This window comes from Microcebus murinus, chromosome 12 (genome assembly GCF_040939455.1).
Source record: "Microcebus murinus isolate Inina chromosome 12, M.murinus_Inina_mat1.0, whole genome shotgun sequence".
NCBI lineage: Eukaryota > Metazoa > Chordata > Mammalia > Primates > Cheirogaleidae > Microcebus > Microcebus murinus.
Window position 1 is genome coordinate 1,935,569 of NC_134115.1, and position 24,973 is coordinate 1,960,541.

The window sequence follows — 24,973 nt, forward strand, 5'->3', positions numbered from 1 at the left end:
CACCCAAGCCCTTGGAGAACTGCCCGCACCGCTACCGTGGGGGCCGGGACCCTCCTCTGTGTCCTCCTGTGGCCCAGTCCAAGGGGCCTGGGCCTGGCCGGGGCTGCATTGGACCCCAACCACCCTGGCGTGTGGACTCGCTAAAAATCGGCGATTAGATATTGGATTCCAGCGTCATTGAGGTCATTTCACTAATGAGTGCACCGCAAAGAGTTTCCTAATCCATCTGTGAGGGTGGCAACCGAAAGAGAATTTGAAAGCTGACAGAATAGGCGAGGAAAGGCATAGGAGATTTCCACACCCAGTAAGGAAGCCTTTCCCGAAGTGGAAGAAAGAAACGAGCAAACAGAGACACCGGTAGCCCGCCCGGATGAGAGTCTGCCCCTGAGAGAAAGTACCCTGACCAGGTTCACCCGCGGGTGGGTGGGTGGCGAGCTAGCGGCATTCAGAAGAGCGAGGCCCGCAGTCTGTGCAGAAGACACCTGCACTCGGGTGTGTGTGGCGGCACAATTCACAAGCAGCTCCAGATGTTAATCCAAGGAGAAGCCAGGGAGTTCCCAACGCCCCAGGTGTCCTCAGCCCACGACTGGCTGCTGTGGGAATGCGAAGCCCGGCTCCTTGTCTCAGAGCGGGGCAACCAGGAGGTGTGATGTCCACCCAGGGGTTCCCAGGAGGATCAGGCTGAAGCTGGGACTTGGCCTGAAAGTGTCCCCTCGCATGGCCACCCCCTTCCCCTTCCTGCTCCTCTACTCCTGGTGCCCCTCCATCCAGGGGCCAGACCTTAAAGAGTCACCCGCAAGAGAATCCTGGTCCCAAAGGAGCCTTCTGGGGGACCCGTGCTGAGAGAGGTTGTGGGCATGGCCCGCTGGGGCTCTGCCCGACCCAGGGCTGAGAGATGCAACCTCCCAGCTCTGGGTCCCTGCAGGAAGTGTTGGCAAGCACAGGGCCAGTCCTCCAAAGGCCCAGGTGCAGGGAGCCCAGGCCAAGCAGCCTGTGGAAGAAGCCACATGCTGTGCCACCCCGGGGAACACGACTGCAGGCCACGGCCCTTCCCACCTCCTCCTCCTCCTCCTCCTCCTCCTCCTCCTCCTCCCACCCCGCCCCCGCCCCCGCCCCCACATGGCACAGGGCCCAGAGACACCTCAGACACTTGCTACCCAAAGTGCAAAGGGCATCAGTTGCTCCTCCAAAGCCCCCGCCCAGCAGACCGCGTTGTCCAGCCAGCCCCCGGGCCTCCCTGGGGTGCCCAGCACAAAAGTGCAGACACCCACCGGACCCTCAATCTCAGTTTTCGGATGTTTTTGCCACTCTAAGGACCCGCAGGCCAGCTGGGCCTTCTGGCAGGACAGAGAGCCCCGGAATCCGACGTGGAGAGCTGAGTGTACGTCCCCATGAGGAGGCGGTCCCCACCTCCGCGGCTATCCCCTTGCGGGGAGCGGCAGCCGCGGGGCCTCAGAGAAGACACCAGGCTGGGCCCCCACGGCACAGCGGGAGCACGTCCCCCGCAGGCCACTTAGCGACGGCGGCCAGCCGGCGGACGGTTGGGTTGCGCGAGACGCTGCGGCCGCCCTGCTACCGGGTTCCTGGGAGGGCGTCCTGGAACCAGCGTCCACACCAAGCCCTTGGAAGGCCCAGGCGACAGAGGAGCCCCGTCAGGCAGGGGCCGAGGACGGTGACGGCCCGGGCGGGGAGGAGCGTGTCAGGCAGGGGCAGAGGACGGTGACAGGTGACAGGCCGGGCGGGAAGGAGTCAGTCAGGCAGGGGCCGTGGAGGAGACGGGCTGGGTAAGGGTTAGGGTTAGAGTCAGGGCACAAGTCACAATCGCAAAGACCTGGAAGCCACCCGAGTGCCCATCGACCCACGAGTGGGTAAATAAAATGTGGCGCGTGGACACCACGGAGTGCTATTCGGCTATGAGGAGCAGCGGTGAGAGGGCACCTCTCCTGGTTCTCCTGGCCAGAGCTGGAACCCGTTCCAGTAAGCCAAGTATCCCAAGAATGGACACACGAGCACCACGTGCTCGCGCTCACCAGCAAATGGGTACGAACCGATGGACACCTAAGTGGACACAGAGGAATCACCTTCTTCGGGTGGGTGTCGGGCGGGTGGGGGGAGGGGATGGGCATACACATCCATTAGGAATGGGGTGGGTGCGCACCGACTGGGGGATGGGCGCACTTGAAGCTCTGACCCGAGGGGGGAGGCTGGGAGAGGGCAACGCACCGCACCCGACCTTAACATTGGTGCCCCCACAATATGCTGGAACAACATGAGAGGTAAATGAATAAGAACACGGGGGGGAGGGGGGCACGGGCAACACATGTCACCTTAATACTTGGACTCCCATCATCTGCTTGAAAAGAGAGAGAAAAGAAAATGCAATAATAGAGATAAGAGACACTTTTTAAAAATAATGAATCCGGCCGGGCGCTGTGGCTCACGCCTGTAATCCTAGCTCTTGGGAGGCCGAGGCGGGCGGATTGCTCAAGGTCAGGAGTTCAAAACCAGCCTGAGCAAGAGCGAGACCCCGTCCCTACTATAAATAGAAAGAAATTAATTGGCCAACTGATATATATATAAAAAATTAGCGGGGCATGGTGGCGCATGCCTGCAGTCCCAGCTACCCGGGAGGCTGAGGCAGAAGGATCACTCGAGCCCAGGAGTTTGAAGTTGCTGTGAGCTAGGCTGACGCCACGGCACTCACTCTAGCCTGGGCAACAAACCCAGACTCTGTCTCAAAAAAAAAAAAAAAAAATGAATCCGAAGAGAAAAGTAAAAGGAGGCCTGTGGAGCAGGTCTGGGTGTGACTCCGGATCCCCCAACATCAGGTGCCACCACCAAAGATCCCTACGTGTAGCCCATAGAACCCCAAAAGCAACGGGACGAGTTCTGGTCACATACTCCCTCAAAATGACATCCTGGCCTTCTTCTGGAACTCCCTCCCCTCTCAGACTCTCAAGGTTTCCTCCGGCGTGTCCGTTCCCACAGAGCAGACCTTTGGTCTGAGACCTGACAGTCCAGAAGCCACGCATGCTGCCGCGTGGCGGCGGTGTCACGGCTCGGGACAAGAGGAGGCCCCACGGTGCGGGCTGGGGCGCCAGGCACCGCGGCGGGCGCTGAGGGTGGGGGTCACCCCCACCCCGGGCCGCCCCCGCGCTCCCAGAAACGCGACAGAACCAGAGGCAAAAAAAAAAAAAAAAAAAAGAAGAAGCCTACGGCACCCGGTATTCCCGGGCGGTCTCCCATCCAAGTTCTAACCAGGCCCGACCCTGCTTAGCTTCCGAGACCAGACGGGATCGGGCGCGTTCGGGGTGGTGTGGCCGTGGACGGCGGAGGGCGCCCCTGCCCCGCTCAAGAAGCCGAGCCTCTCTGCGCTTCCCCGCCGCCTCCTCCCGCCCCAGGCCCCGCGCCGGGCCGGGCCTGTTGAGTTCGCCGGCCGGGTCCGGCGGGCTCCGAGGGACGGGGGTGACAGGCGGGGCGGGCAGGGAGCGGCGGGCCGAGGTTGGGGGCTGTCTCTCTATACACACACACTCACACTCACTCACTCACTCACACTCACACAAGATGCGCCTCCACGGCTGGACCCACCAAGGTGGAGACCTTCCAGCCCCCCTCCTCTCCTCGCCTGGCCTCCTTCACCTCCCCGCCCCCACCCCCAGCGCGCCGCGGCCGCTGACTGCGCACGGGGTGGGCGGGGCGCTCGCCCTTTGACCCCAGCCAGGGGCCGCCCTCCCCCACAACCCCTTTCAGCTGCGCCGCCCACCCTGTGGCCCTGCGGCCGCCTATTCCCCCGGGCCAGGGCTGGGGCACAGCGCACGGGGGAGGGGAGCCAGTGTATGGGGCGTCTCTCTCTCTCTCTCTCTCTCTCTCTCTCTCTCTCTCTTTCTCGGGATGTGTCCCATGGGTGGGGTGGGGTGGCGTGGTTTGTGGGGCGCTGAAGAAATCAGTCCCCTCCATCTCCTCCCTCTGGAAAACACCCAAGCCCTTGGAGAACTGCCCGCACCGCTACCGTGGGGGCCGGGACCCTCCTCTGTGTCCTCCTGTGGCCCAGTCCAAGGGGCCTGGGCCTGGCCGGGGCTGCATTGGACCCCAACCACCCTGGCGTGTGGACTCGCTAAAAATCGGCGATTAGATATTGGATTCCAGCGTCATTGAGGTCATTTCACTAATGAGTGCACCGCAAAGAGTTTCCTAATCCATCTGTGAGGGTGGCAACCGAAAGAGAATTTGAAAGCTGACAGAATAGGCGAGGAAAGGCATAGGAGATTTCCACACCCAGTAAGGAAGCCTTTCCCGAAGTGGAAGAAAGAAACGAGCAAACAGAGACACCGGTAGCCCGCCCGGATGAGAGTCTGCCCCTGAGAGAAAGTACCCTGACCAGGTTCACCCGCGGGTGGGTGGGTGGCGAGCTAGCGGCATTCAGAAGAGCGAGGCCCGCAGTCTGTGCAGAAGACACCTGCACTCGGGTGTGTGTGGCGGCACAATTCACAAGCAGCTCCAGATGTTAATCCAAGGAGAAGCCAGGGAGTTCCCAACGCCCCAGGTGTCCTCAGCCCACGACTGGCTGCTGTGGGAATGCGAAGCCCGGCTCCTTGTCTCAGAGCGGGGCAACCAGGAGGTGTGATGTCCACCCAGGGGTTCCCAGGAGGATCAGGCTGAAGCTGGGACTTGGCCTGAAAGTGTCCCCTCGCATGGCCACCCCCTTCCCCTTCCTGCTCCTCTACTCCTGGTGCCCCTCCATCCAGGGGCCAGACCTTAAAGAGTCACCCGCAAGAGAATCCTGGTCCCAAAGGAGCCTTCTGGGGGACCCGTGCTGAGAGAGGTTGTGGGCATGGCCCGCTGGGGCTCTGCCCGACCCAGGGCTGAGAGATGCAACCTCCCAGCTCTGGGTCCCTGCAGGAAGTGTTGGCAAGCACAGGGCCAGTCCTCCAAAGGCCCAGGTGCAGGGAGCCCAGGCCAAGCAGCCTGTGGAAGAAGCCACATGCTGTGCCACCCCGGGGAACACGACTGCAGGCCACGGCCCTTCCCACCTCCTCCTCCTCCTCCTCCTCCTCCTCCTCCTCCTCCCACCCCGCCCCCGCCCCCGCCCCCACATGGCACAGGGCCCAGAGACACCTCAGACACTTGCTACCCAAAGTGCAAAGGGCATCAGTTGCTCCTCCAAAGCCCCCGCCCAGCAGACCGCGTTGTCCAGCCAGCCCCCGGGCCTCCCTGGGGTGCCCAGCACAAAAGTGCAGACACCCACCGGACCCTCAATCTCAGTTTTCGGATGTTTTTGCCACTCTAAGGACCCGCAGGCCAGCTGGGCCTTCTGGCAGGACAGAGAGCCCCGGAATCCGACGTGGAGAGCTGAGTGTACGTCCCCATGAGGAGGCGGTCCCCACCTCCGCGGCTATCCCCTTGCGGGGAGCGGCAGCCGCGGGGCCTCAGAGAAGACACCAGGCTGGGCCCCCACGGCACAGCGGGAGCACGTCCCCCGCAGGCCACTTAGCGACGGCGGCCAGCCGGCGGACGGTTGGGTTGCGCGAGACGCTGCGGCCGCCCTGCTACCGGGTTCCTGGGAGGGCGTCCTGGAACCAGCGTCCACACCAAGCCCTTGGAAGGCCCAGGCGACAGAGGAGCCCCGTCAGGCAGGGGCCGAGGACGGTGACGGCCCGGGCGGGGAGGAGCGTGTCAGGCAGGGGCAGAGGACGGTGACAGGTGACAGGCCGGGCGGGAAGGAGTCAGTCAGGCAGGGGCCGTGGAGGAGACGGGCTGGGTAAGGGTTAGGGTTAGAGTCAGGGCACAAGTCACAATCGCAAAGACCTGGAAGCCACCCGAGTGCCCATCGACCCACGAGTGGGTAAATAAAATGTGGCGCGTGGACACCACGGAGTGCTATTCGGCTATGAGGAGCAGCGGTGAGAGGGCACCTCTCCTGGTTCTCCTGGCCAGAGCTGGAACCCGTTCCAGTAAGCCAAGTATCCCAAGAATGGACACACGAGCACCACGTGCTCGCGCTCACCAGCAAATGGGTACGAACCGATGGACACCTAAGTGGACACAGAGGAATCACCTTCTTCGGGTGGGTGTCGGGCGGGTGGGGGGAGGGGATGGGCATACACATCCATTAGGAATGGGGTGGGTGCGCACCGACTGGGGGATGGGCGCACTTGAAGCTCTGACCCGAGGGGGGAGGCTGGGAGAGGGCAACGCACCGCACCCGACCTTAACATTGGTGCCCCCACAATATGCTGGAACAACATGAGAGGTAAATGAATAAGAACACGGGGGGGAGGGGGGCACGGGCAACACATGTCACCTTAATACTTGGACTCCCATCATCTGCTTGAAAAGAGAGAGAAAAGAAAATGCAATAATAGAGATAAGAGACACTTTTTAAAAATAATGAATCCGGCCGGGCGCTGTGGCTCACGCCTGTAATCCTAGCTCTTGGGAGGCCGAGGCGGGCGGATTGCTCAAGGTCAGGAGTTCAAAACCAGCCTGAGCAAGAGCGAGACCCCGTCCCTACTATAAATAGAAAGAAATTAATTGGCCAACTGATATATATATAAAAAATTAGCGGGGCATGGTGGCGCATGCCTGCAGTCCCAGCTACCCGGGAGGCTGAGGCAGAAGGATCACTCGAGCCCAGGAGTTTGAAGTTGCTGTGAGCTAGGCTGACGCCACGGCACTCACTCTAGCCTGGGCAACAAACCCAGACTCTGTCTCAAAAAAAAAAAAAAAAAATGAATCCGAAGAGAAAAGTAAAAGGAGGCCTGTGGAGCAGGTCTGGGTGTGACTCCGGATCCCCCAACATCAGGTGCCACCACCAAAGATCCCTACGTGTAGCCCATAGAACCCCAAAAGCAACGGGACGAGTTCTGGTCACATACTCCCTCAAAATGACATCCTGGCCTTCTTCTGGAACTCCCTCCCCTCTCAGACTCTCAAGGTTTCCTCCGGCGTGTCCGTTCCCACAGAGCAGACCTTTGGTCTGAGACCTGACAGTCCAGAAGCCACGCATGCTGCCGCGTGGCGGCGGTGTCACGGCTCGGGACAAGAGGAGGCCCCACGGTGCGGGCTGGGGCGCCAGGCACCGCGGCGGGCGCTGAGGGTGGGGGTCACCCCCACCCCGGGCCGCCCCCGCGCTCCCAGAAACGCGACAGAACCAGAGGCAAAAAAAAAAAAAAAAAAAAGAAGAAGCCTACGGCACCCGGTATTCCCGGGCGGTCTCCCATCCAAGTTCTAACCAGGCCCGACCCTGCTTAGCTTCCGAGACCAGACGGGATCGGGCGCGTTCGGGGTGGTGTGGCCGTGGACGGCGGAGGGCGCCCCTGCCCCGCTCAAGAAGCCGAGCCTCTCTGCGCTTCCCCGCCGCCTCCTCCCGCCCCAGGCCCCGCGCCGGGCCGGGCCTGTTGAGTTCGCCGGCCGGGTCCGGCGGGCTCCGAGGGACGGGGGTGACAGGCGGGGCGGGCAGGGAGCGGCGGGCCGAGGTTGGGGGCTGTCTCTCTATACACACACACTCACACTCACTCACTCACTCACACTCACACAAGATGCGCCTCCACGGCTGGACCCACCAAGGTGGAGACCTTCCAGCCCCCCTCCTCTCCTCGCCTGGCCTCCTTCACCTCCCCGCCCCCACCCCCAGCGCGCCGCGGCCGCTGACTGCGCACGGGGTGGGCGGGGCGCTCGCCCTTTGACCCCAGCCAGGGGCCGCCCTCCCCCACAACCCCTTTCAGCTGCGCCGCCCACCCTGTGGCCCTGCGGCCGCCTATTCCCCCGGGCCAGGGCTGGGGCACAGCGCACGGGGGAGGGGAGCCAGTGTATGGGGCGTCTCTCTCTCTCTCTCTCTCTCTCTCTCTCTCTCTCTCTTTCTCGGGATGTGTCCCATGGGTGGGGTGGGGTGGCGTGGTTTGTGGGGCGCTGAAGAAATCAGTCCCCTCCATCTCCTCCCTCTGGAAAACACCCAAGCCCTTGGAGAACTGCCCGCACCGCTACCGTGGGGGCCGGGACCCTCCTCTGTGTCCTCCTGTGGCCCAGTCCAAGGGGCCTGGGCCTGGCCGGGGCTGCATTGGACCCCAACCACCCTGGCGTGTGGACTCGCTAAAAATCGGCGATTAGATATTGGATTCCAGCGTCATTGAGGTCATTTCACTAATGAGTGCACCGCAAAGAGTTTCCTAATCCATCTGTGAGGGTGGCAACCGAAAGAGAATTTGAAAGCTGACAGAATAGGCGAGGAAAGGCATAGGAGATTTCCACACCCAGTAAGGAAGCCTTTCCCGAAGTGGAAGAAAGAAACGAGCAAACAGAGACACCGGTAGCCCGCCCGGATGAGAGTCTGCCCCTGAGAGAAAGTACCCTGACCAGGTTCACCCGCGGGTGGGTGGGTGGCGAGCTAGCGGCATTCAGAAGAGCGAGGCCCGCAGTCTGTGCAGAAGACACCTGCACTCGGGTGTGTGTGGCGGCACAATTCACAAGCAGCTCCAGATGTTAATCCAAGGAGAAGCCAGGGAGTTCCCAACGCCCCAGGTGTCCTCAGCCCACGACTGGCTGCTGTGGGAATGCGAAGCCCGGCTCCTTGTCTCAGAGCGGGGCAACCAGGAGGTGTGATGTCCACCCAGGGGTTCCCAGGAGGATCAGGCTGAAGCTGGGACTTGGCCTGAAAGTGTCCCCTCGCATGGCCACCCCCTTCCCCTTCCTGCTCCTCTACTCCTGGTGCCCCTCCATCCAGGGGCCAGACCTTAAAGAGTCACCCGCAAGAGAATCCTGGTCCCAAAGGAGCCTTCTGGGGGACCCGTGCTGAGAGAGGTTGTGGGCATGGCCCGCTGGGGCTCTGCCCGACCCAGGGCTGAGAGATGCAACCTCCCAGCTCTGGGTCCCTGCAGGAAGTGTTGGCAAGCACAGGGCCAGTCCTCCAAAGGCCCAGGTGCAGGGAGCCCAGGCCAAGCAGCCTGTGGAAGAAGCCACATGCTGTGCCACCCCGGGGAACACGACTGCAGGCCACGGCCCTTCCCACCTCCTCCTCCTCCTCCTCCTCCTCCTCCTCCTCCTCCCACCCCGCCCCCGCCCCCGCCCCCACATGGCACAGGGCCCAGAGACACCTCAGACACTTGCTACCCAAAGTGCAAAGGGCATCAGTTGCTCCTCCAAAGCCCCCGCCCAGCAGACCGCGTTGTCCAGCCAGCCCCCGGGCCTCCCTGGGGTGCCCAGCACAAAAGTGCAGACACCCACCGGACCCTCAATCTCAGTTTTCGGATGTTTTTGCCACTCTAAGGACCCGCAGGCCAGCTGGGCCTTCTGGCAGGACAGAGAGCCCCGGAATCCGACGTGGAGAGCTGAGTGTACGTCCCCATGAGGAGGCGGTCCCCACCTCCGCGGCTATCCCCTTGCGGGGAGCGGCAGCCGCGGGGCCTCAGAGAAGACACCAGGCTGGGCCCCCACGGCACAGCGGGAGCACGTCCCCCGCAGGCCACTTAGCGACGGCGGCCAGCCGGCGGACGGTTGGGTTGCGCGAGACGCTGCGGCCGCCCTGCTACCGGGTTCCTGGGAGGGCGTCCTGGAACCAGCGTCCACACCAAGCCCTTGGAAGGCCCAGGCGACAGAGGAGCCCCGTCAGGCAGGGGCCGAGGACGGTGACGGCCCGGGCGGGGAGGAGCGTGTCAGGCAGGGGCAGAGGACGGTGACAGGTGACAGGCCGGGCGGGAAGGAGTCAGTCAGGCAGGGGCCGTGGAGGAGACGGGCTGGGTAAGGGTTAGGGTTAGAGTCAGGGCACAAGTCACAATCGCAAAGACCTGGAAGCCACCCGAGTGCCCATCGACCCACGAGTGGGTAAATAAAATGTGGCGCGTGGACACCACGGAGTGCTATTCGGCTATGAGGAGCAGCGGTGAGAGGGCACCTCTCCTGGTTCTCCTGGCCAGAGCTGGAACCCGTTCCAGTAAGCCAAGTATCCCAAGAATGGACACACGAGCACCACGTGCTCGCGCTCACCAGCAAATGGGTACGAACCGATGGACACCTAAGTGGACACAGAGGAATCACCTTCTTCGGGTGGGTGTCGGGCGGGTGGGGGGAGGGGATGGGCATACACATCCATTAGGAATGGGGTGGGTGCGCACCGACTGGGGGATGGGCGCACTTGAAGCTCTGACCCGAGGGGGGAGGCTGGGAGAGGGCAACGCACCGCACCCGACCTTAACATTGGTGCCCCCACAATATGCTGGAACAACATGAGAGGTAAATGAATAAGAACACGGGGGGGAGGGGGGCACGGGCAACACATGTCACCTTAATACTTGGACTCCCATCATCTGCTTGAAAAGAGAGAGAAAAGAAAATGCAATAATAGAGATAAGAGACACTTTTTAAAAATAATGAATCCGGCCGGGCGCTGTGGCTCACGCCTGTAATCCTAGCTCTTGGGAGGCCGAGGCGGGCGGATTGCTCAAGGTCAGGAGTTCAAAACCAGCCTGAGCAAGAGCGAGACCCCGTCCCTACTATAAATAGAAAGAAATTAATTGGCCAACTGATATATATATAAAAAATTAGCGGGGCATGGTGGCGCATGCCTGCAGTCCCAGCTACCCGGGAGGCTGAGGCAGAAGGATCACTCGAGCCCAGGAGTTTGAAGTTGCTGTGAGCTAGGCTGACGCCACGGCACTCACTCTAGCCTGGGCAACAAACCCAGACTCTGTCTCAAAAAAAAAAAAAAAAAATGAATCCGAAGAGAAAAGTAAAAGGAGGCCTGTGGAGCAGGTCTGGGTGTGACTCCGGATCCCCCAACATCAGGTGCCACCACCAAAGATCCCTACGTGTAGCCCATAGAACCCCAAAAGCAACGGGACGAGTTCTGGTCACATACTCCCTCAAAATGACATCCTGGCCTTCTTCTGGAACTCCCTCCCCTCTCAGACTCTCAAGGTTTCCTCCGGCGTGTCCGTTCCCACAGAGCAGACCTTTGGTCTGAGACCTGACAGTCCAGAAGCCACGCATGCTGCCGCGTGGCGGCGGTGTCACGGCTCGGGACAAGAGGAGGCCCCACGGTGCGGGCTGGGGCGCCAGGCACCGCGGCGGGCGCTGAGGGTGGGGGTCACCCCCACCCCGGGCCGCCCCCGCGCTCCCAGAAACGCGACAGAACCAGAGGCAAAAAAAAAAAAAAAAAAAAGAAGAAGCCTACGGCACCCGGTATTCCCGGGCGGTCTCCCATCCAAGTTCTAACCAGGCCCGACCCTGCTTAGCTTCCGAGACCAGACGGGATCGGGCGCGTTCGGGGTGGTGTGGCCGTGGACGGCGGAGGGCGCCCCTGCCCCGCTCAAGAAGCCGAGCCTCTCTGCGCTTCCCCGCCGCCTCCTCCCGCCCCAGGCCCCGCGCCGGGCCGGGCCTGTTGAGTTCGCCGGCCGGGTCCGGCGGGCTCCGAGGGACGGGGGTGACAGGCGGGGCGGGCAGGGAGCGGCGGGCCGAGGTTGGGGGCTGTCTCTCTATACACACACACTCACACTCACTCACTCACTCACACTCACACAAGATGCGCCTCCACGGCTGGACCCACCAAGGTGGAGACCTTCCAGCCCCCCTCCTCTCCTCGCCTGGCCTCCTTCACCTCCCCGCCCCCACCCCCAGCGCGCCGCGGCCGCTGACTGCGCACGGGGTGGGCGGGGCGCTCGCCCTTTGACCCCAGCCAGGGGCCGCCCTCCCCCACAACCCCTTTCAGCTGCGCCGCCCACCCTGTGGCCCTGCGGCCGCCTATTCCCCCGGGCCAGGGCTGGGGCACAGCGCACGGGGGAGGGGAGCCAGTGTATGGGGCGTCTCTCTCTCTCTCTCTCTCTCTCTCTCTCTCTCTCTTTCTCGGGATGTGTCCCATGGGTGGGGTGGGGTGGCGTGGTTTGTGGGGCGCTGAAGAAATCAGTCCCCTCCATCTCCTCCCTCTGGAAAACACCCAAGCCCTTGGAGAACTGCCCGCACCGCTACCGTGGGGGCCGGGACCCTCCTCTGTGTCCTCCTGTGGCCCAGTCCAAGGGGCCTGGGCCTGGCCGGGGCTGCATTGGACCCCAACCACCCTGGCGTGTGGACTCGCTAAAAATCGGCGATTAGATATTGGATTCCAGCGTCATTGAGGTCATTTCACTAATGAGTGCACCGCAAAGAGTTTCCTAATCCATCTGTGAGGGTGGCAACCGAAAGAGAATTTGAAAGCTGACAGAATAGGCGAGGAAAGGCATAGGAGATTTCCACACCCAGTAAGGAAGCCTTTCCCGAAGTGGAAGAAAGAAACGAGCAAACAGAGACACCGGTAGCCCGCCCGGATGAGAGTCTGCCCCTGAGAGAAAGTACCCTGACCAGGTTCACCCGCGGGTGGGTGGGTGGCGAGCTAGCGGCATTCAGAAGAGCGAGGCCCGCAGTCTGTGCAGAAGACACCTGCACTCGGGTGTGTGTGGCGGCACAATTCACAAGCAGCTCCAGATGTTAATCCAAGGAGAAGCCAGGGAGTTCCCAACGCCCCAGGTGTCCTCAGCCCACGACTGGCTGCTGTGGGAATGCGAAGCCCGGCTCCTTGTCTCAGAGCGGGGCAACCAGGAGGTGTGATGTCCACCCAGGGGTTCCCAGGAGGATCAGGCTGAAGCTGGGACTTGGCCTGAAAGTGTCCCCTCGCATGGCCACCCCCTTCCCCTTCCTGCTCCTCTACTCCTGGTGCCCCTCCATCCAGGGGCCAGTCCTTAAAGAGTCACCCGCAAGAGAATCCTGGTCCCAAAGGAGCCTTCTGGGGGACCCGTGCTGAGAGAGGTTGTGGGCATGGCCCGCTGGGGCTCTGCCCGACCCAGGGCTGAGAGATGCAACCTCCCAGCTCTGGGTCCCTGCAGGAAGTGTTGGCAAGCACAGGGCCAGTCCTCCAAAGGCCCAGGTGCAGGGAGCCCAGGCCAAGCAGCCTGTGGAAGAAGCCACATGCTGTGCCACCCCGGGGAACACGACTGCAGGCCACGGCCCTTCCCACCTCCTCCTCCTCCTCCTCCTCCTCCTCCTCCCACCCCGCCCCCGCCCCCGCCCCCACATGGCACAGGGCCCAGAGACACCTCAGACACTTGCTACCCAAAGTGCAAAGGGCATCAGTTGCTCCTCCAAAGCCCCCGCCCAGCAGACCGCGTTGTCCAGCCAGCCCCCGGGCCTCCCTGGGGTGCCCAGCACAAAAGTGCAGACACCCACCGGACCCTCAATCTCAGTTTTCGGATGTTTTTGCCACTCTAAGGACCCGCAGGCCAGCTGGGCCTTCTGGCAGGACAGAGAGCCCCGGAATCCGACGTGGAGAGCTGAGTGTACGTCCCCATGAGGAGGCGGTCCCCACCTCCGCGGCTATCCCCTTGCGGGGAGCGGCAGCCGCGGGGCCTCAGAGAAGACACCAGGCTGGGCCCCCACGGCACAGCGGGAGCACGTCCCCCGCAGGCCACTTAGCGACGGCGGCCAGCCGGCGGACGGTTGGGTTGCGCGAGACGCTGCGGCCGCCCTGCTACCGGGTTCCTGGGAGGGCGTCCTGGAACCAGCGTCCACACCAAGCCCTTGGAAGGCCCAGGCGACAGAGGAGCCCCGTCAGGCAGGGGCCGAGGACGGTGACGGCCCGGGCGGGGAGGAGCGTGTCAGGCAGGGGCAGAGGACGGTGACAGGTGACAGGCCGGGCGGGAAGGAGTCAGTCAGGCAGGGGCCGTGGAGGAGACGGGCTGGGTAAGGGTTAGGGTTAGAGTCAGGGCACAAGTCACAATCGCAAAGACCTGGAAGCCACCCGAGTGCCCATCGACCCACGAGTGGGTAAATAAAATGTGGCGCGTGGACACCACGGAGTGCTATTCGGCTATGAGGAGCAGCGGTGAGAGGGCACCTCTCCTGGTTCTCCTGGCCAGAGCTGGAACCCGTTCCAGTAAGCCAAGTATCCCAAGAATGGACACACGAGCACCACGTGCTCGCGCTCACCAGCAAATGGGTACGAACCGATGGACACCTAAGTGGACACAGAGGAATCACCTTCTTCGGGTGGGTGTCGGGCGGGTGGGGGGAGGGGATGGGCATACACATCCATTAGGAATGGGGTGGGTGCGCACCGACTGGGGGATGGGCGCACTTGAAGCTCTGACCCGAGGGGGGAGGCTGGGAGAGGGCAACGCACCGCACCCGACCTTAACATTGGTGCCCCCACAATATGCTGGAACAACATGAGAGGTAAATGAATAAGAACACGGGGGGGAGGGGGGCACGGGCAACACATGTCACCTTAATACTTGGACTCCCATCATCTGCTTGAAAAGAGAGAGAAAAGAAAATGCAATAATAGAGATAAGAGACACTTTTTAAAAATAATGAATCCAGCCGGGCGCTGTGGCTCACGCCTGTAATCCTAGCTCTTGGGAGGCCGAGGCGGGCGGATTGCTCAAGGTCAGGAGTTCAAAACCAGCCTGAGCAAGAGCGAGACCCCGTCCCTACTATAAATAGAAAGAAATTAATTGGCCAACTGATATATATATAAAAAATTAGCGGGGCATGGTGGCGCATGCCTGCAGTCCCAGCTACCCGGGAGGCTGAGGCAGAAGGATCACTCGAGCCCAGGAGTTTGAAGTTGCTGTGAGCTAGGCTGACGCCACGGCACTCACTCTAGCCTGGGCAACAAACCCAGACTCTGTCTCAAAAAAAAAAAAAAAAAATGAATCCGAAGAGAAAAGTAAAAGGAGGCCTGTGGAGCAGGTCTGGGTGTGACTCCGGATCCCCCAACATCAGGTGCCACCACCAAAGATCCCTACGTGTAGCCCATAGAACCCCAAAAGCAACGGGACGAGTTCTGGTCACATACTCCCTCAAAATGACATCCTGGCCTTCTTCTGGAACTCCCTCCCCTCTCAGACTCTCAAGGTTTCCTCCGGCGTGTCCGTTCCCACAGAGCAGACCTTTGGTCTGAGACCTGACAGTCCAGAAGCCACGCATGCTGCCGCGTGGCGGCGGTGTCACGGCTCGGGACAAGAGGAGGCCCCACGGTGCGGGCTGGGGCGCCAGGCACCGCGGCGGGCGCTGAGGGTGGGGGTCACCCCCACCCCGGGCCGCCCCCGCGCTCCCAGAAACGCGACAGAACCAGAGGCAAAAAAAAAAAAAAAAAAAAGAAGAAGCCTACGGCACCCGGTATTCCCGGGCGGTCTCCCATCCAAGTTCTAACCAGGCCCGACCCTGCTTAGCTTCCGAGACCAGACGGGATCGGGCGCGTTCGGGGTGGTGTGGCCGTGGACGGTGGAGGGCGCCCCTGCCCCGCTCAAGAAGCCGAGCCTCTCTGCGCTTCCCCGCCGCCTCCTCCCGCCCCAGGCCCCGCGCCGGGTCGGGCCTGTTGAGTTCGCCGGCCGGGTCCGGCGGGCTCCGAGGGACGGGGGTGACAGGCGGGGCGGGCAGGGAGCGGCGGGCCGAGGTTGGGGGCTGTCTCTCTATACACACACACTCACACTCACTCACTCACTCACACTCACACAAGATGCGCCTCCACGGCTGGACCCACCAAGGTGGAGACCTTCCAGCCCCCCTCCTCTCCTCGCCTGGCCTCCTTCACCTCCCCGCCCCCACCCCCAGCGCGCCGCGGCCGCTGACTGCGCACGGGGTGGGCGGGGCGCTCGCCCTTTGACCCCAGCCAGGGGCCGCCCTCCCCCACAACCCCTTTCAGCTGCGCCGCCCACCCTGTGGCCCTGCGGCCGCCTATTCCCCCGGGCCAGGGCTGGGGCACAGCGCACGGGGGAGGGGAGCCAGTGTATGGGGCGTCTCTCTCTCTCTCTCTCTCTCTCTCTCTCTCTCTCTCTTTCTCGGGATGTGTCCCATGGGTGGGGTGGGGTGGCGTGGTTTGTGGGGCGCTGAAGAAATCAGTCCCCTCCATCTCCTCCCTCTGGAAAACACCCAAGCCCTTGGAGAACTGCCCGCACCGCTACCGTGGGGGCCGGGACCCTCCTCTGTGTCCTCCTGTGGCCCAGTCCAAGGGGCCTGGGCCTGGCCGGGGCTGCATTGGACCCCAACCACCCTGGCGTGTGGACTCGCTAAAAATCGGCGATTAGATATTGGATTCCAGCGTCATTGAGGTCATTTCACTAATGAGTGCACCGCAAAGAGTTTCCTAATCCATCTGTGAGGGTGGCAACCGAAAGAGAATTTGAAAGCTGACAGAATAGGCGAGGAAAGGCATAGGAGATTTCCACACCCAGTAAGGAAGCCTTTCCCGAAGTGGAAGAAAGAAACGAGCAAACAGAGACACCGGTAGCCCGCCCGGATGAGAGTCTGCCCCTGAGAGAAAGTACCCTGACCAGGTTCACCCGCGGGTGGGTGGGTGGCGAGCTAGCGGCATTCAGAAGAGCGAGGCCCGCAGTCTGTGCAGAAGACACCTGCACTCGGGTGTGTGTGGCGGCACAATTCACAAGCAGCTCCAGATGTTAATCCAAGGAGAAGCCAGGGAGTTCCCAACGCCCCAGGTGTCCTCAGCCCACGACTGGCTGCTGTGGGAATGCGAAGCCCGGCTCCTTGTCTCAGAGCGGGGCAACCAGGAGGTGTGATGTCCACCCAGGGGTTCCCAGGAGGATCAGGCTGAAGCTGGGACTTGGCCTGAAAGTGTCCCCTCGCATGGCCACCCCCTTCCCCTTCCTGCTCCTCTACTCCTGGTGCCCCTCCATCCAGGGGCCAGTCCTTAAAGAGTCACCCGCAAGAGAATCCTGGTCCCAAAGGAGCCTTCTGGGGGACCCGTGCTGAGAGAGGTTGTGGGCATGGCCCGCTGGGGCTCTGCCCGACCCAGGGCTGAGAGATGCAACCTCCCAGCTCTGGGTCCCTGCAGGAAGTGTTGGCAAGCACAGGGCCAGTCCTCCAAAGGCCCAGGTGCAGGGAGCCCAGGCCAAGCAGCCTGTGGAAGAAGCCACATGCTGTGCCACCCCGGGGAACACGACTGCAGGCCACGGCCCTTCCCACCTCCTCCTCCTCCTCCTCCTCCTCCTCCCACCCCGCCCCCGCCCCCGCCCCCACATGGCACAGGGCCCAGAGACACCTCAGACACTTGCTACCCAAAGTGCAAAGGGCATCAGTTGCTCCTCCAAAGCCCCCGCCCAGCAGACCGCGTTGTCCAGCCAGCCCCCGGGCCTCCCTGGGGTGCCCAGCACAAAAGTGCAGACACCCACCGGACCCTCAATCTCAGTTTTCGGATGTTTTTGCCACTCTAAGGACCCGCAGGCCAGCTGGGCCTTCTGGCAGGACAGAGAGCCCCGGAATCCGACGTGGAGAGCTGAGTGTACGTCCCCATGAGGAGGCGGTCCCCACCTCCGCGGCTATCCCCTTGCGGGGAGCGGCAGCCGCGGGGCCTCAGAGAAGACACCAGGCTGGGCCCCCACGGCACAGCGGGAGCACGTCCCCCGCAGGCCACTTAGCGACGGCGGCCAGCCGGCGGACGGTTGGGTTGCGCGAGACGCTGCGGCCGCCCTGCTACCGGGTTCCTGGGAGGGCGTCCTGGAACCAGCGTCCACACCAAGCCCTTGGAAGGCCCAGGCGACAGAGGAGCCCCGTCAGGCAGGGGCCGAGGACGGTGACGGCCCGGGCGGGGAGGAGCGTGTCAGGCAGGGGCAGAGGACGGTGACAGGTGACAGGCCGGGCGGGAAGGAGTCAGTCAGGCAGGGGCCGTGGAGGAGACGGGCTGGGTAAGGGTTAGGGTTAGAGTCAGGGCACAAGTCACAATCGCAAAGACCTGGAAGCCACCCGAGTGCCCATCGACCCACGAGTGGGTAAATAAAATGTGGCGCGTGGACACCACGGAGTGCTATTCGGCTATGAGGAGCAGCGGTGAGAGGGCACCTCTCCTGGTTCTCCTGGCCAGAGCTGGAACCCGTTCCAGTAAGCCAAGTATCCCAAGAATGGACACACGAGCACCACGTGCTCGCGCTCACCAGCAAATGGGTACGAACCGATGGACACCTAAGTGGACACAGAGGAATCACCTTCTTCGGGTGGGTGTCGGGCGGGTGGGGGGAGGGGATGGGCATACACATCCATTAGGAATGGGGTGGGTGCGCACCGACTGGGGGATGGGCGCACTTGAAGCTCTGACCCGAGGGGGGAGGCTGGGAGAGGGCAACGCACCGCACCCGACCTTAACATTGGTGCCCCCACAATATGCTGGAACAACATGAGAGGTAAATGAATAAGAACACGGGGGGGAGGGGGGCACGGGCAACACATGTCACCTTAATACTTGGACTCCCATCATCTGCTTGAAAAGAGAGAGAAAAGAAAATGCAATAATAGAGATAAGAGACACTTTTTAAAAATAATGAATCCGGCCGGGCGCTGTGGCTCACGCCTGTAATCCTAGCTCTTGGGAGGCCGAGGCGGGCGGATTGCTCAAGGTCAGGAGTTCAAAACCAGCCTGAGCAAGAGCGAGACCCCGTCCCTACTATAAATAGAAAGAAATTAATTGGCCAACTGATATATATATAAAAAATTAGCGGGGCATGGTGGCGCATGCCTGCAGTCCCAGCTACCCGGGAGGCTGAGGCAGAAGGATCACTCGAGCCCAGGAGTTTGAAGTTGCTGTGAGCTAGGCTGACGCCACGGCACTCACTCTAGCCTGGGCAACAAACCCAGACTCTGTCTCAAAAAAAAAAAAAAAAAATGAATCCGAAGAGAAAAGTAAAAGGAGGCCTGTGGAGCAGGTCTGGGTGTGACTCCGGATCCCCCAACATCAGGTGCCACCACCAAAGATCCCTACGTGTAGCCCATAGAACCCCAAAAGCAACGGGACGAGTTCTGGTCACATACTCCCTCAAAATGACATCCTGGCCTTCTTCTGGAACTCCCTCCCCTCTCAGACTCTCAAGGTTTCCTCCGGCGTGTCCGTTCCCACAGAGCAGACCTTTGGTCTGAGACCTGACAGTCCAGAAGCCACGCATGCTGCCGCGTGGCGGCGGTGTCACGGCTCGGGACAAGAGGAGGCCCCACGGTGCGGGCTGGGGCGCCAGGCACCGCGGCGGGCGCTGAGGGTGGGGGTCACCCCCACCCCGGGCCGCCCCCGCGCTCCCAGAAACGCGACAGAACCAGAGGCAAAAAAAAAAAAAAAAAAAAAGAAGAAGCCTACGGCACCCGGTATTCCCGGGCGGTCTCCCATCCAAGTTCTAACCAGGCCCGACCCTGCTTAGCTTCCGAGACCAGACGGGATCGGGCGCGTTCGGGGTGGTGTGGCCGTGGACGGTGGAGGGCGCCCCTGCCCCGCTCAAGAAGCCGAGCCTCTCTGCGCTTCCCCGCCGCCTCCTCCCGCCCCAGGCCCCGCGCCGGGCCGGGCCTGTTGAGTTCGCCGGCCGGGTCCGGCGGGCTCCGAGGGACGGGGGTGACAGGCGGGGCGGGCAGGGAGCGGCGGGCCGAGGTTGGGGGCTGTCTCTCTATACACACACACTCACACTCACTCACTCACTCACACTCACACAAGATGCGCCTCCACGGCTGGACCCACCAAGGTGGAGACCTTCCAGCCCCCCTCCTCTCCTCGCCTGGCCTCCTTCACCTCCCCGCCCCCACCCCCAGCGCGCCGCGGCCGCTGACTGCGCACGGGGTGGGCGGGGCGCTCGCCCTTTGACCCCAGCCAGGGGCCGCCCTCCCCCACAACCCCTTTCAGCTGCTCCGCCCACCCTGTGGCCCTGCGGCCGCCTATTCCCCCGGGCCAGGGCTGGGGCACAGCGCACGGGGGAGGGGAGCCAGTGTATGGGGCGTCTCTCTCTCTCTCTCTCTCTCTCTCTCTCTCTCTCTCTCTCTCTCCCCGGATGTGTCCCATGGGTGGGGTGGGGTGGCGTGGTTTGTGGGGCGCTGAAGAAATCAGTCCCCTCCATCTCCTCCCTCTGGAAAACACCCAAGCCCTTGGAGAACTGCCCGCACCGCTACCGTGGGGGCCGGGACCCTCCTCTGTGTCCTCCTGTGGCCCAGTCCAAGGGGCCTGGGCCTGGCCGGGGCTGCATTGGACCCCAACCACCCTGGCGTGTGGACTCGCTAAAAATCGGCGATTAGATATTGGATTCCAGCGTCATTGAGGTCATTTCACTAATGAGTGCACCGCAAAGAGTTTCCTAATCCATCTGTGAGGGTGGCAACCGAAAGAGAATTTGAAAGCTGACAGAATAGGCGAGGAAAGGCATAGGAGATTTCCACACCCAGTAAGGAAGCCTTTCCCGAAGTGGAAGAAAGAAACGAGCAAACAGAGACACCGGTAGCCCGCCCGGATGAGAGTCTGCCCCTGAGAGAAAGTACCCTGACCAGGTTCACCCGCGGGTGGGTGGGTGGCGAGCTAGCGGCATTCAGAAGAGCGAGGCCCGCAGTCTGTGCAGAAGACACCTGCACTCGGGTGTGTGTGGCGGCACAATTCACAAGCAGCTCCAGATGTTAATCCAAGGAGAAGCCAGGGAGTTCCCAACGCCCCAGGTGTCCTCAGCCCACGACTGGCTGCTGTGGGAATGCGAAGCCCGGCTCCTTGTCTCAGAGCGGGGCAACCAGGAGGTGTGATGTCCACCCAGGGGTTCCCAGGAGGATCAGGCTGAAGCTGGGACTTGGCCTGAAAGTGTCCCCTCGCATGGCCACCCCCTTCCCCTTCCTGCTCCTCTACTCCTGGTGCCCCTCCATCCAGGGGCCAGACCTTAAAGAGTCACCCGCAAGAGAATCCTGGTCCCAAAGGAGCCTTCTGGGGGACCCGTGCTGAGAGAGGTTGTGGGCATGGCCCGCTGGGGCTCTGCCCGACCCAGGGCTGAGAGATGCAACCTCCCAGCTCTGGGTCCCTGCAGGAAGTGTTGGCAAGCACAGGGCCAGTCCTCCAAAGGCCCAGGTGCAGGGAGCCCAGGCCAAGCAGCCTGTGGAAGAAGCCACATGCTGTGCCACCCCGGGGAACACGACTGCAGGCCACGGCCCTTCCCACCTCCTCCTCCTCCTCCTCCTCCTCCTCCCACCCCGCCCCCGCCCCCGCCCCCACATGGCACAGGGCCCAGAGACACCTCAGACACTTGCTACCCAAAGTGCAAAGGGCATCAGTTGCTCCTCCAAAGCCCCCGCCCAGCAGACCGCGTTGTCCAGCCAGCCCCCGGGCCTCCCTGGGGTGCCCAGCACAAAAGTGCAGACACCCACCGGACCCTCAATCTCAGTTTTCGGATGTTTTTGCCACTCTAAGGACCCGCAGGCCAGCTGGGCCTTCTGGCAGGACAGAGAGCCCCGGAATCCGACGTGGAGAGCTGAGTGTACGTCCCCATGAGGAGGCGGTCCCCACCTCCGCGGCTATCCCCTTGCGGGGAGCGGCAGCCGCGGGGCCTCAGAGAAGACACCAGGCTGGGCCCCCACGGCACAGCGGGAGCACGTCCCCCGCAGGCCACTTAGCGACGGCGGCCAGCCGGCGGACGGTTGGGTTGCGCGAGACGCTGCGGCCGCCCTGCTACCGGGTTCCTGGGAGGGCGTCCTGGAACCAGCGTCCACACCAAGCCCTTGGAAGGCCCAGGCGACAGAGGAGCCCCGTCAGGCAGGGGCCGAGGACGGTGACGGCCCGGGCGGGGAGGAGCGTGTCAGGCAGGGGCAGAGGACGGTGACAGGTGACAGGCCGGGCGGGAAGGAGTCAGTCAGGCAGGGGCCGTGGAGGAGACGGGCTGGGTAAGGGTTAGGGTTAGAGTCAGGGCACAAGTCACAATCGCAAAGACCTGGAAGCCACCCGAGTGCCCATCGACCCACGAGTGGGTAAATAAAATGTGGCGCGTGGACACCACGGAGTGCTATTCGGCTATGAGGAGCAGCGGTGAGAGGGCACCTCTCCTGGTTCTCCTGGCCAGAGCTGGAACCCGTTCCAGTAAGCCAAGTATCCCAAGAATGGACACACGAGCACCACGTGCTCGCGCTCACCAGCAAATGGGTACGAACCGATGGACACCTAAGTGGACACAGAGGAATCACCTTCTTCGGGTGGGTGTCGGGCGGGTGGGGGGAGGGGATGGGCATACACATCCATTAGGAATGGGGTGGGTGCGCACCGACTGGGGGATGGGCGCACTTGAAGCTCTGACCCGAGGGGGGAGGCTGGGAGAGGGCAACGCACCGCACCCGACCTTAACATTGGTGCCCCCACAATATGCTGGAACAACATGAGAGGTAAATGAATAAGAACACGGGGCGGAGGGGGGCACGGGCAACACATGTCACCTTAATACTTGGACTCCCATCATCTGCTTGAAAAGAGAGAGAAAAGAAAATGCAATAATAGAGATAAGAGACACTTTTTAAAAATAATGAATCCGGCCGGGCGCTGTGGCTCACGCCTGTAATCCTAGCTCTTGGGAGGCCGAGGCGGGCGGATTGCTCAAGGTCAGGAGTTCAAAACCAGCCTGAGCAAGAGCGAGACCCCGTCTCTACTATAAATAGAAAGAAATTAATTGGCCAACTGATATATATATAAAAAATTAGCGGGGCATGGTGGCGCATGCCTGCAGTCCCAGCTACCCGGGAGGCTGAGGCAGAAGGATCACTCGAGCCCAGGAGTTTGAAGTTGCTGTGAGCTAGGCTGACGCCACGGCACTCACTCTAGCCTGGGCAACAAACCCAGACTCTGTCTCAAAAAAAAAAAAAAAAAAATGAATCCGAAGAGAAAAGTAAAAGGAGGCCTGTGGAGCAGGTCTGGGTGTGACTCCGGATCCCCCAACATCAGGTGCCACCACCAAAGATCCCTACGTGTAGCCCATAGAACCCCAAAAGCAACGGGACGAGTTCTGGTCACATACTCCCTCAAAATGACATCCTGGCCTTCTTCTGGAACTCCCTCCCCTCTCAGACTCTCAAGGTTTCCTCCGGCGTGTCCGTTCCCACAGAGCAGACCTTTGGTCTGAGACCTGACAGTCCAGAAGCCACGCATGCTGCCGCGTGGCGGCGGTGTCACGGCTCGGGACAAGAGGAGGCCCCACGGTGCGGGCTGGGGCGCCAGGCACCGCGGCGGGCGCTGAGGGTGGGGGTCACCCCCACCCCGGGCCGCCCCCGCGCTCCCAGAAACGCGACAGAACCAGAGGCAAAAAAAAAAAAAAAAAAAAAAAAGAAGAAGCCTACGGCACCCGGTATTCCCGGGCGGTCTCCCATCCAAGTTCTAACCAGGCCCGACCCTGCTTAGCTTCCGAGACCAGACGGGATCGGGCGCGTTCGGGGTGGTGTGGCCGTGGACGGTGGAGGGCGCCCCTGCCCCGCTCAAGAAGCCGAGCCTCTCTGCGCTTCCCCGCCGCCTCCTCCCGCCCCAGGCCCCGCGCCGGGCCGGGCCTGTTGAGTTCGCCGGCCGGGTCCGGCGGGCTCCGAGGGACGGGGGTGACAGGCGGGGCGGGCAGGGAGCGGCGGGCCGAGGTTGGGGGCTGTCTCTCTATACACACACACTCACACTCACTCACTCACTCACACTCACACAAGATGCGCCTCCACGGCTGGACCCACCAAGGTGGAGACCTTCCAGCCCCCCTCCTCTCCTCGCCTGGCCTCCTTCACCTCCCCGCCCCCACCCCCAGCGCGCCGCGGCCGCTGACTGCGCACGGGGTGGGCGGGGCGCTCGCCCTTTGACCCCAGCCAGGGGCCGCCCTCCCCCACAACCCCTTTCAGCTGCTCCGCCCACCCTGTGGCCCTGCGGCCGCCTATTCCCCCGGGCCAGGGCTGGGGCACAGCGCACGGGGGAGGGGAGCCAGTGTATGGGGCGTCTCTCTCTCTCTCTCTCTCTCTCTCTCTCTCTCTCTCTCCCCCCGGATGTGTCCCATGGGTGGGGTGGGGTGGCGTGGTTTGTGGGGCGCTGAAGAAATCAGTCCCCTCCATATCCTCCCTCTGGAAAACACCCAAGCCCTTGGAGAACTGCCCGCACCGCTACCGTGGGGGCCGGGACCCTCCTCTGTGTCCTCCTGTGGCCCAGTCCAAGGGGCCTGGGCCTGGCCGGGGCTGCATTGGACCCCAACCACCCTGGCGTGTGGACTCGCTAAAAATCGGCGATTAGATATTGGATTCCAGCGTCATTGAGGTCATTTCACTAATGAGTGCACCGCAAAGAGTTTCCTAATCCATCTGTGAGGGTGGCAACCGAAAGAGAATTTGAAAGCTGACAGAATAGGCGAGGAAAGGCATAGGAGATTTCCACACCCAGTAAGGAAGCCTTTCCCGAAGTGGAAGAAAGAAACGAGCAAACAGAGACACCGGTAGCCCGCCAGGATCAGAGTCTGCCCCCGAGAGAAAGTACCCTGACCAGGTTCACCCGCGGGTGGGTGGGTGGCGAGCTAGCGGCATTCAGAAGAGCGAGGCCCGCAGTCTGTGCAGAAGACACCTGCACTCGGGTGTGTGTGGCGGCACAATTCACAAGCAGCTCCAGATGTTAATCCAAGGAGAAGCCAGGGAGTTCCCAACGCCCCAGGTGTCCTCAGCCCACGACTGGCTGCTGTGGGAATGCGAAGCCCGGCTCCTTGTCTCAGAGCGGGGCAACCAGGAGGTGTGATGTCCACCCAGGGGTTCCCAGGAGGATCAGGCTGAAGCTGGGACTTGGCCTGAAAGTGTCCCCTCGCATGGCCACCCCCTTCCCCTTCCTGCTCCTCTACTCCTGGTGCCCCTCCATCCAGGGGCCAGACCTTAAAGAGTCACCCGCAAGAGAATCCTGGTCCCAAAGGAGCCTTCTGGGGGACCCGTGCTGAGAGAGGTTGTGGGCATGGCCCGCTGGGGCTCTGCCCGACCCAGGGCTGAGAGATGCAACCTCCCAGCTCTGGGTCCCTGCAGGAAGTGTTGGCAAGCACAGGGCCAGTCCTCCAAAGGCCCAGGTGCAGGGAGCCCAGGCCAAGCAGCCTGTGGAAGAAGCCACATGCTGTGCCACCCCGGGGAACACGACTGCAGGCCACGGCCCTTCCCACCTCCTCCTCCTCCTCCTCCTCCTCCTCCTCCTCCCACCCCGCCCCCGCCCCCGCCCCCACATGGCACAGGGCCCAGAGACACCTCAGAC

General features: G+C 62.3%; 6 pseudogenes; all 6 read right to left on the reverse strand.

The window, feature by feature from the left end:
* Positions 1-3,209: 3,209 nt before the first annotated feature.
* LOC142874495 (uncharacterized) lies at positions 3,210-3,328 on the reverse strand (annotated as a pseudogene).
* A 3,855-nt stretch (positions 3,329-7,183) lies between these two features.
* On the reverse strand, positions 7,184-7,302 carry LOC142874496 (uncharacterized; annotated as a pseudogene).
* A 3,855-nt stretch (positions 7,303-11,157) lies between these two features.
* On the reverse strand, positions 11,158-11,276 carry LOC142874498 (uncharacterized; annotated as a pseudogene).
* A 3,847-nt stretch (positions 11,277-15,123) lies between these two features.
* LOC142874499 (uncharacterized) lies at positions 15,124-15,242 on the reverse strand (annotated as a pseudogene).
* Positions 15,243-19,089: 3,847 nt separating this feature from the next.
* LOC142874501 (uncharacterized) lies at positions 19,090-19,208 on the reverse strand (annotated as a pseudogene).
* A 3,855-nt stretch (positions 19,209-23,063) lies between these two features.
* Positions 23,064-23,182, reverse strand: LOC142874502 (uncharacterized; annotated as a pseudogene).
* Between the last annotated feature and the right edge of the window lie 1,791 nt (positions 23,183-24,973).